The sequence below is a fragment of the Penaeus monodon genome, chromosome 26 (assembly GCF_015228065.2).
Source record: "Penaeus monodon isolate SGIC_2016 chromosome 26, NSTDA_Pmon_1, whole genome shotgun sequence".
Classification (NCBI taxonomy): domain Eukaryota; kingdom Metazoa; phylum Arthropoda; class Malacostraca; order Decapoda; family Penaeidae; genus Penaeus; species Penaeus monodon.
The window spans coordinates 11,262,015-11,274,514 of NC_051411.1; the positions used below are offsets into that span (position 1 = coordinate 11,262,015).

Here is a 12,500-nt window from a genome sequence, read left to right on the forward strand (position 1 = left end):
TAATAATAATGAAAATAACAATAATGATAATAATAATGACAATAACAATAATGATGATAATAATGATAACTATTATTATTATCGTCATAATGATAATGACAATAATGATAATAATAATAATAATAATAATAATGATAATAGTAATAATAATAATAATGAAATAATAATAATAATAACAATAACAAAAATCATAATGATACTGATAATATTGATGATAATATTGATAATGATAATGAAAATGACGATGATGATGATAATGATAATATCAATAAAGACAATTTGCCATTACACTTTTCTGTTTTTGTTATGTTACATTAGCTTTTTTTGGGGGAGTAAAGAACACTGGTACCCTGCATTAAACAGATGCGTTATTGTTAATTCTTAAAGAGTTAAATCAATCATATGAAATAAAGAGTAGGAGAAACATTCCTTTGTCCGTCGAGCACGCTGCCGCCTTAATTAATGGCGCAATCATACTAGCAGAGCACGGCGAGAGGGCAGGGGCTAGTCGAAGCTGTGTCGGGAAGATGGCATGCGCTCACTTTGTAACTTCTGTGCTGTCTTCGCGGGCGGACGGAAATACGATGCGAGTGCGGGCGCGTGCGCACTGTGCCATGTGGTAAGAAAAAAAACCGCGCAGTTCGCGTTCCCTTGGCAATATTAAGCTTAGTGCGCGGTAGTAAGCTGGGACTGGCATGCACATATATACTATTTTTATTACTATTAGTATTTTACGATGCTCATTTATTGACTGATTACTACTTATTATTACTATTACTATGTATTAGTATTATTACCTACTACTTGAATATTATTATCATCATTGTTATATATTGATTACTATTATCATTATCATTATCATCATCATTATCACATTCATCATCATCATCATCATTCATTAATCTCATACATAATCATTATTCGTCGCGTATCCCTTGGCTTAATATTAAGCTTACTTAATATTGTCCAAGGGATACCGACTGTGCCTCTTATTTCATCATCATTAACATATCATCATCATTTTATATCACTTTATCATTATATCATAATAATAATAATGAATAATATATAATAATAATAATTAATGATAATACTAGTTAATAATAATAATAATGATAATAGCATAATAGACTGAGATGATCTATATTAATAATCATATAATAATACATATATGTATTTCAGAAATCATATTGATACTGATAATATTGAGATAATATTGATAATGATAATGAAAATGACGATGAATGATGATAATGATAATCAATAAAAACAATTTGCCATACAACTTTTCGATTCTTTTATGATTACATAGCATTTTATTAGCGGGAGATAAAGAACACTGTAGCCTGCATAAACAGATGCGTTATTGTTAATTTAAGAGTAAATCAATCATATGAAATAAAGAGTAGGAAATATTTCCATTTGTCCGTCGAGCCACTTGCTGTCTGTGCTTAAATTAATTGGCGCAATCAACTCGCAGAGCAGGGGAGCGGCAGTGAAGTGCGTATGGAAGCTTAATTCCAAGAGAAACGAATGGAAAACTGCGTCCACCTTTGCTTCAAACTTTCTGTATGCTGCTCCTATCGCATGAGCGAACGCGAAATCAACTGTAATTGAAACATTTCCTTCGTGCGTGAGGCGCTGACATAGTAAAAAAAAAACAAAAAAAAAAAAAAAAAAATGGTCATTGCACTAGAGAACTCGCACTGCTTTGGGATCGGGTGAGAGGGTGAGGTTTGAGCTCTTCGGCTGTTTGTCGGTGTTCACTGGACGCCTGTCGTACGTGGCGAGGCGGCCTGAACGTGCATGCGTGTAAGACGTTCGCTATCCTTGGCAATATTAAGCTTAGTTGGCTATCACTGGGACTGCATGCACATATTATATATATATTATTACTATATATTATTACTATTATATTATTAATTATATTATTATATATTATTATTAATATATATTTATTATATATATATTATTATATATATATATATATGATATATATTATTATATACACATTTGTATTATTATTATTACTTTGTTATTATTATTATTATAAATCATGTATCATACAATCATCATCATATCTTAATATCATCATCATGAATCATAAATCATCATTCGCGTTATCCTTGGCTTAATATTAAGCTTAATATTGCCACAGTACGCGACGTGCCTTTTATTTCAACACATAATCTCACATTCATAACTTGTTTTATTCCCTTTATTATTATTTATAATATAATAATAATGATGATGATAATAATAATAATAATAAAGATATAATAATAATAATGTTTAATATAACATAATGATAATAATGCATACCGATTTATATCATAATCGATAATGCAGATAAGTCAATAATCTTAACTGTACTTATTAATTATATCGATATCTTTGTACATTTGCTTAATATACTTTAGATATACATATTAATATTATTATACTAATATTATTAATAATGTATTATAATGATAATAGTAAAATAATAATGATAATGTATAATTTATATATATTTATTATTATCATCATTTCATTATCATCATCTATATTTATATCATTATCATACGTATTACTGTTACTTTAAATTTATCATCATTATATACAGCATATCGTATATATTTTATTTATTATGCATATATATAATGATTTATTATCATATAAATATTTCTAATTAGTGTAATAATATCTGAGCATATTTTCATTTCATTCATCGAGATAGAAGTAAAGAAAGATAATGCAAGAATAAATCAATAATTGCATTAATTGCATACGTCATAACCATGATCTGGTATCAGCTCGCATTGTGACGTAGTAAGATGACTTTGAAGCGTTACATATCTGTTTACAGTGTATAGGATGGATCAACGATTCTATAGTTATGTTTAATATAATTGAAGCAGTAATACGTCGCATCTATACACTAAAAAGTAGGCTGAATGATGCCCAAACCGGTAGGATCGGTGGTACTTGCATTTTTTCTATCTCTACGACACTAAGTTTCTCTAAATGACAGGCTTTAAGAAACCGAATATAATTTGACAGTCGAGTGAGTAGGATTCGAACCTACGCGGGAAGATCCCATCTGATTTCTAGTCAGTACGCCTTAACCACTCGGCCATCACTGCTTCTAAATAATGATGTAATATTGTAATATTACAATTAAATATTAATATTATTAGTAGAGCAATGGTAATAATGGTAATAATTGCAATGATAATTTGATATCAATAATGATAATTATGATCTTAATAATATAAAAATGTTAATGTAATGGTAAAAATTATGATAAATTAATATAACAGTATCAATAATATGCTATTAATAATATATAATAATGTGATATTGATTATAATGATAATAAGGATTATGATGATATAATAATAATATAAGTAATAATAGTAACAATAATGTTTAATGATAATAACAATAATAATATAATGGTATTAACAATAATAACAATAACAACAACAATAATAGTAATAATGATAGTAAAGTAATGATAAGGATAATAATAAACACAACAATAATGTAATAATTTATGGAGGGAAATAGTTGGTTTGATTTGAAAGTTTCTTTCATCCTTTCTGATCTGTAATATTTTAATGAAAACAGCAACATCAACAAAACAATGATTTTAATTTTGTAATAATTATATGATAAGTAACATAATAAAATGATAATAATATAATAATAATAATGATAATAATAATAATAATAATAATAATAAATAATAACAAAAATCATGATATACTGATAATATTGATAATATAAATGATAATGAAAATGACGATGAATGATGATAATGATAAATCAATAAAAACAATTTGCATTAACTTTTCTGTTCTTGTTATTGTTACATTAGCATTTTTGGGGGAGTAAAGAACACTGGTAGCCTGCATTAAACAGATGCGTTATTGTTAATTCTTAAAGAGTTAAATCAATCATATGAAATAAAGAGTAGGAGAAACATTTCCTTTGTCCGTCGAGCCACGCTGCCGCCTTAATTAATGGCGCAATCATACTCGCAGAGCACGGGCGAGAGGGCAGGGGGCGTAGTGGAAGCTGTTCCGGAAACGAATGGAAACTGCGTCCACCTTTGCTTAAACTTCTTGTATGCATGTCCTATCGCACTGACCGGAACGGAAATAAACTGTAAGAGAAACGTTTCATTCTGCGTAGAGCCGCGCTGACATCGTAAAAAAAAAAAAAAAAAAAAAAAAAAAAAAAAAAAAAAAAAAAAACCGGCGCAGTTGCACTTGAGAGAACTCGCAGCTGGCTTCTGGTCCGCAGGAGTGAGAGGGCGTGGAGGCTGAGCTCGTTCGGCTTCGCTTCCGTCGGTGTTTCGCTGGGCTGCCCTCGTCGGACGTGGCGGAGGCGGGCGCTGCAACCGTGCCATGCGTGGTAGAGGCACGTCGCGTATCCCTTGGCAATATTAAGCTTAGTGTGGCGTATCACTGGGACTGGCATGCACATATTATTACTATTATTATTATTACTATTATTATTATTACTATTACTATTATTATTACTATTACTATTATTATTATTATTATCATCATTGTTATTATTATTATTATTATTATTATTATTATTATTATTACTATTATTATTATCATTATCATCATCATCATCATAATCATCATCGTCGCGTATCCCTTGGCTTAATATTAAGCTTAATATTGCCAAGGGATACGCGACGTGCCTCTTTATTTCATCATCATTATACATCATCATCATCATTGTTATTATCACCTTTATTATTATTATCATAATAATAATAATAATGATGATGATGATAATAATAATAATAATAATTATTATTATTATTATAATCATTATTATTTTGTACATTTGCTTCAAATAACTTTAGATATAATGATAATAATGATTATACTAATACTATTAATAATGCTATTAATAATGATAATAGTAAAAAAATAATGATAATGATAATTATTATCATTATTATTATCATCATTGTCATTATCATCTGTATTGTTATTATCATTATCATCGTGATTACTGTTACTTTTATTTATACCATCATTATTGCAGCATTATCGTATTCATTTTCTTTATTAGCATTTTAATGTTTCTTATCATCATAACTATTCTAATTAGTGTAATAATACCTGCTGCGCATATTTTCCATTCCATTCATCGAGAGAAGTAAAAGAAACGTAAATGGCAAGAAAAATCAATAATTCCATGAATGGCATCATCATTACCATGCATCTGGTATCAGCTCATGTGACGTAGTAAGGATAGAGCTTTGAAGGCGATTACATCATCTGTTTCACAGTGAATAGGACTGGATCCAACGAATAGTAAGTAGTATTAATATAGATTGAGACCAGTATAGTCGCTATACACTAAAGTGGACTGAATTGATGCCCAAACCGGTAGGATCGGTGACTTGCATTTTTTTTCTTATTCTCCTACGACACCTAAGTTTCTCTAAATGACAGGCTTTAAGCAAACCGAAAATAAATAATTTGACAGTCGCAGTGAGTAGGATTCGAACCTACGCGGGAAGATCCCATCTGATTTCTAGTCAGACGCCTTAACCACTCGGCCATCACTGCTTCGTAACAAAACTGATGGTAATATTGTAATATTACAATTAAATTATTAATATTATTAGTAGGAGCAATGGTAATAATGGTAATAATTGCAATGATAATATTGATATCAATAATGATAATTATGATCTTAATAATAATAAAAATGTTAATGTAATGATAAAAAATTATGATAAAATTAATTATAACAGTATCAATAATATTGCTATTAATAATGATAATAATGATGATATTGATTATAATGATAATAAGGATTATGATGATATTAATAATAATATGGTAATAATAGTAACAATAATGTTAATGATAATAACAATAATAATAATAATGGTTATAATAATAACAATAACAACAACAATAATAGTAATAATGATAGTAAAAGTAATGATAAGGATAATAGTAGATGCATAAGGGACAGAACGACTCCACTCACGTACGTATATGAGGATGTAAACAGGAAGTAGGTTAATGAAAACCGGAAACCAAAATCGATTTACGTAACCAATGACCGTAACCGCAAGTGATTAACGTAATCAATGACCGTAACCGGAATCATTAATCATAGTTAATGATGTTTAGCATGCACACCAGACTACCTTATGGTCGTTCATGGTGCATCATAGCAGAAAGTAGGCATAATTAAAGTGATTATCATAATCAATGATCGGAACTGGAAATCATTAACCAACTCTAATGATATTTGTCCCTCCCCTCCTCTCCAATACAGGCGACTGGACAGAACGCCTCACCTTACGCATCACAACAGGTTAATGACCGCGGAAAGTGATTAACGCAATCAATGACCGTAACCAGAATCATTATCAATGACCGTAACCAAAATCATTAGTACACACCTGGAGGACTCCCCTCCCCTTCTCTCTGAAACCATATGCCAGGTACCACAGATGATCCCTCCCCCCACCCTCTTACCCCAACCCCATCACCACCACCCTCTTCCATACCCTCCCACCCCTGCACCGCAATATTCATCATGTTTAAAGTTGTACCTCTATCGATAATTAATCCAGTTACACACACGAGTGATCATCCCTCCTAAGAATGAGGCAATCATAATCCAACCCGATGCCAGGTGTCACAGTTGACCCACCACCACCACCACCCTCTTCCATACCCTCCCACACCCACCCCGCAATATTCATCATGTTTAAACTTGTACCTGGATCGAGAATTGACCCTGTTACAGACGAATGATCATCCCTCCTAATTAATCATAATCCATAAATGTCCCTCTAATGATGTCTAATACACACACCTAAAGGGTTCCTCTCACCCTCCCCTCCTCCTCTCCAAACCAACCCTCCTTCCCTTCCTACCGCCCCTGCCCCACATTCCTCCATACCCAAAGCAATAATAGTAAGAAAAAGAAGCAAACAAACAAATCACAAGTCCTACTTAAGGAGATAATACAGCCCTGCACTGAAGTGCGAGTGATCACCCCTCCTAATGAATGATGCAATCATAATCCAACCCAATACCAGGTGTCACTGATGTGTAGTGAACACGCCTTTCGTTGGCCCCACGTGACCTCTCTCTGCCCAGGTCATCCCCCACAGGACTTCGGACACGGATACGCACGGCTTTGGACATCACAATGACTTCCGACTTCGTCAGTTCGGACGACGTCTCCGAACCGCTGCAGTAGCGGTCCCGTCACTAACCGCTTGTTACGTGGCGGCATAGGCTCACAAACGGCCTATGTTCCCGCCGCCAGGTCACGGAGGTTACACCAGAGAGCCGGCCAGGGCGGTGGAGAGACGCTACCTTAACGCTGCAGAGACGCTACCCTGACGCTGCAGAGACGCTACCTTGACGTTGCAGAGACGCTACCTTGTCGCTGCAGAGACGTAACCTTGACGCTGCAGGAGACGTGTTTGGTCGATGGGGACTTTCATATCACCAGAAATCAGGTCATGTATTCCCGTGCGATACCGAACTCCGTGTGCCCTGATTATAAGCGAGTGCTAGCCGATAGTGCAGAAACTTCCACTTAGTTGAATACATAACGAACATTCAGTGTCGTGTTCATTCACAAACATTAGTGTTACTTTCCGTTGATGTGCGTATATATATGTGTTCGTCCGTATATTTATTACTACATTGTCTGTATTTGTTTATATATGTTTGTGCATGTGTCCGTAATTCGTCTGTTGTGCATGTGTGTCCGTAAATTCGTTTGTGTAATTTAGTTTTGTAATGTCTTTGAGCACGAATAATACACTTAAATCCTTTTCAACAATGAGTCTGGTTTTTCACCTTTAAATCTAAAATGATAATTAAAATATCACTGAAAAGATTGAACCTGAAAAAAATGAACAATAAATAAACAAACGATCTATTGCTATAAATACTGAACCAAGCCTCCAAGATCGGTCAGAATCACCATAAGAAATTGTAAAGAAAATCTAAGGGTCAGAACCCCTAGTCCCGTGGTGGCGGCTACCAAATTTTTTTTTTTTTTTTGCTTGCATAAATGTAACGTCAGAATTGCTACAGATGACCCACCTCCCTCATCACCCCTCCCCCCCTCCCCCCCACACCGCCACCGCAATATTCATCGTGTTTGAACTTGTACCTGGATCGAGAATTGACCCTGTTACAGACGGGTGACCACCCCTCCTAATGAATGAAACTGTCATAATCAATAACCCTAACGTCCTCCCCCCGTCCCCCCACCCCCATCAGGTCGGTCACACAACAGGTCTGCTAATGACCAATAATTACCGTTCCGTGACAGGGATAAGAATACAATTAACTGAAAAGGATTATAAAACGCATTGTACAATATATACTTTTATTTTTCTATTTCCATCACACATATTTTGCGTCAATCCCGTATATGGTGTAAGCGATGTGGAAGGAGAAGAACTCGTGCTTGCACAATTGTCTCTAATGTCACCACCACCTCTCCTCTCCTCTCCAAAGCATATTCTGTTTTTGCTAAGAGAATATATCACTGGTTCTATTCTGTGTTTGCTAACGATTTCTAACTATTGGTGAATGATGAGAATATATTGGATAGATCATCTTCACCGGTGGCAGCTCTTGGATGTTTGATAGGGCATGTGTCAGGACCATCTATGTAGCGATAAGTTAGAGCTGTCTGGAAGATAATTCTTTTGTCTCGATCGTATCCTCCTCTTAAATGACAGTCTGCCACCAGTGGATTACGGAACTTAACCCGTTTCTTCATTGCGGTGATATCTCCAGGTGGCGATGATTTATTATTTGTAGTGTAGGTGGGTTTCTCCATTGAATATGTTCTTCTCTTCCTGGCGTATTGTCACTCACAGTTCACTCACCAAACGACTAAACAGGGCTTTAAATACCATTGGCGGCAATATTTCCATGCTGGCAACTACTGATATTGTTGGGCGGGCGGGAGGTAGGCGGGTGGGAGCGGTAGGGGCCTCATCTTTTAACATGTTATACTAGCCGTTCTTACATCCCAAAGACATCTTCATAATAAAAATATAGTTTATTGAAAAGGATCATGAAATTCTTGTACTTTATTATGACTCTCAAGCTTACACAAACATACGTCCTAAGAGGCGATAACACAAATAACAGGCTTAAATTTTCTGTGTAAATGTAAATGCGATAACCAATATTTCATCCCTTTGCACGTTTCATACTTATAAAACTAACAGGTTAATTATCTAATAGATTGAAAAGACGCTGGTTTTATTCTATTTAGAGAGCATTAATAGGGTTTTTAAGGTATCTACACCAGTTCAAAGACGGGTTTCCCCCTCGTATTTACGCCTGAACACCTGATTATCTACCAACTAGCGTCACCACCTGTCCCACGTGTTGACTCAGCTATGTTTTGCTAATTAACCTCAAGGGACAATGCAGTGTTTTTCCTAAAATGTTCCTGCCTCATTTCTCGATTTTTTACAATCTACAATGCAACTTTCCCTTAAGACCCATATGTATAACTATTGTTTGACCTTGTAACTGACTCGACAAATGACCGTGTTACAGGCGAGTGATCACCCCTCATAACCAATAACAAATAACCGCGCAAGGGAAAGAACCCAACCGCAGGACGGATAGAAGTCAGTCCAGGTAATGACCAAATTCAAGGTGTTGACCCGAGAACAGGTGACCCTTCCTTCCCTTCCTACCGCCCCTGCCCCACATTCCTCCATACCTCATTACAAAGTAATAACAGTAAGAAAAAGAAGAAGCAAACAAACAGTCACAAGTCCTGCTTAAGGAGATAATACAGCCCTTCACTGAAGTGTTACAGGTGAGTGATCACACCTATAGCTAATGAGCGTGACACGATCAATATGATAGCCCGATGCCAGGTGTCACTGATGACCCCACCTCCATCATCACCCCCTCCCCTCCCTCCCACCCCTCCCCCGCAATATTCATCGTGTTTGAACTTGTACCTAGATCGATAATTGACCATGTTACAGACGAGTGACCACCTCTCCTAATGAATGAAACTGTCATAATCAATAACAAATAACCCTCGAAGGGAGAGGACCCTAACGATTGATAAGCTTGCGACCTCTCATCTTTTAAAATGTTATGCTAGTTGTTCTTACATCCCAAAGACATCTTCATAATAAAAATATAGTTGATTGAAAAGGATCATGAAATTCTTGTACCTTATTATGACTCTCAAGCTTATACAAACGTATGTCCTAAGAGACGATAACACAAATGAAAGGCTTAAATTTTCTGTATAAATGTAAATGCGATAACCAATATTTCATGTTTGCACGTTTCATACTTATAAAACTAACAGGTTAATTACCTAATAGATTGAAAAGACGCTGGTTTTATTCCATTTAGAGAGCATTAATAGTGTTTTCAAATGTATCTGCGCCAGAGCAAAGGTGGGTTTCCCCTTCATATTTACGCCTGAACACCTGATTATCTACCAACTAGCGTCACCACCTGTCCCACTGTTGACTCAGTTATGTTTGCTAATTAACCTCAAGGGACAATGCAGTCATTTTCCTAAAATGTTCCTGCCTCATTTCGCGTGGTGACGCTAGTTGGTAGATAATCAGGTGTTCAGGCGTAAATACGAGGGGGAAACCCGTCTTTGAACTGGTGTAGATACCTTAAAAACCCTATTAATGCTCTCTAAATAGAATAAAACCAGCGTCTTTTCAATCTATTAGATAATTAACCTGTTAGTTTTATAAGTATGAAACATGCAAAGGGATGAAATATTGGTTATCGCATTTACATTTACACAGAAAATTTAAGCCTGTTATTTGTGTTATCGCCTCTTAGGACGTATGTTTGTGTAAGCTTGAGAGTCATAATAAAGTACAAGAATTTCATGATCCTTTTCAATAAACTATATTTTTATTATGAAGATGTCTTTGGATGTAAGAACGGCTAGTATAACATGTTAAAAGATGAGGCCCCTACCGCTCCCACCCGCCTAACAATATCAGTAGTTGCCAGCATGGAAATATTGCCGCCAATGGTATTTAAAGCCCTGTTTAGTCGTTTGGTGAGTGAACTGTGAGTGACAATACGCCAGGAAGAGAAGAACATATTCAATGGAGAAACCCACCTACACTACAAATAATAAATCATCGCCACCTGGAGATATCACCGCAATGAAGAAACGGGTTAAGTTCCGTAATCCACTGGTGGCAGACTGTCATTTAAGAGGAGGATACGATCGAGACAAAAGAATTATCTTCCAGACAGCTCTAACTTATCGCTACATAGATGGTCCTGACACATGCCCTATCAAACATCCAAGAGCTGCCACCGGTGAAGATGATCTGTCCAATACATTCTCATCATTCACCAATAGTTAGAAATCGTTAGCAAATACAGAATAGAACCAGTGATATATTCTCTTAGCAAAAACAGAATATGCTTTGGAGAGGAGAGGAGAGGTGGTGGTGACATTAGAGACAATTGTGCAAGCACGAGTTCTTCTCCTTCCACATCGCTTACACCATATACGGGATTGACGCAAAATATGTGTGATGGAAATAGAAAAATAAAAGTATATATTGTACAATGCGTTTTATAATCCTTTTCAGTTAATTGTATTCTTATCCCTGTCACGGAACGGTAATTATTGGTCATTAGCAGACCTGTTGTGTGACCGACCTGATGGGGGTGGGGGGACGGGGGGAGGACGTTAGGGTTATTGATTATGACAGTTTCATTCATTAGGAGGGGTGGTCACCCGTCTGTAACAGGGTCAATTCTCGATCCAGGTACAAGTTCAAACACGATGAATATTGGGGGGCGGGTGTGGAGGGGAGGAGGGGTGATGAGGGAGGTGGGTCATCAGTGACACCTGGCATTGGGTTGGATTATGATTACATCATTCATTAGGAGGGGCGATCACTCGCACTTCAGTGCAGAGCTGTATTATCTCCTTAAGTAGGACTTGTGATTTGTTTGTTTGCTTCTTTTTCTTACTACTATTGCTTTGGGTATGGAGGAATGTGGGGCAGGGGCGGTAGGAAAGGAAGGAGGGTTGGTTTGGAGAGGAGGAGGGGAGGGTGAGAGGAACCCTTTAGGTGTGTGTATTAGACATCATTAGAGGGACATTTATGGATTATGATTAATTAGGAGGGATGATCATTCGTCTGTAACAGGGTCAATTCTCGATCCAGGTACAAGTTTAAACATGATGAATATTGCGGGGTGGGTGAGGAAGGGTATGGAAGAGGGTGGTGGTGGTGGTGGGTCAACTGTGACACCTGGCATCGGGTTGGATTATGATTGCCTCATTCTTAGGAGGGGTGATCACTCGTGTGTGTAACTGGGTTAATTATCGATACAGGTACAAGTTTAAACATGATGAATATTGCGGTGCGGGGGTGGGAGGGTATGGAAGAGGGTGGTGGTGGTGGGGTTGGGGTAAGAGGGTGGGGGGAGGGATCATCTGTGGTA

General features: G+C 36.1%; 2 non-coding genes across 2 annotated transcripts; both read right to left on the bottom strand.

Moving 5' to 3' along the window:
* Window positions 1–3,040: 3,040 nt before the first annotated feature.
* Trnas-aga lies at window positions 3,041–3,125 on the bottom strand. The gene has a single exon. It is a non-coding gene; the product is annotated as a tRNA-Ser (tRNA).
* Window positions 3,126–5,503: 2,378 nt separating this feature from the next.
* On the bottom strand, window positions 5,504–5,585 carry Trnas-aga. The gene has a single exon. It is a non-coding gene; the product is annotated as a tRNA-Ser (tRNA).
* Window positions 5,586–12,500: the final 6,915 nt, after the last annotated feature.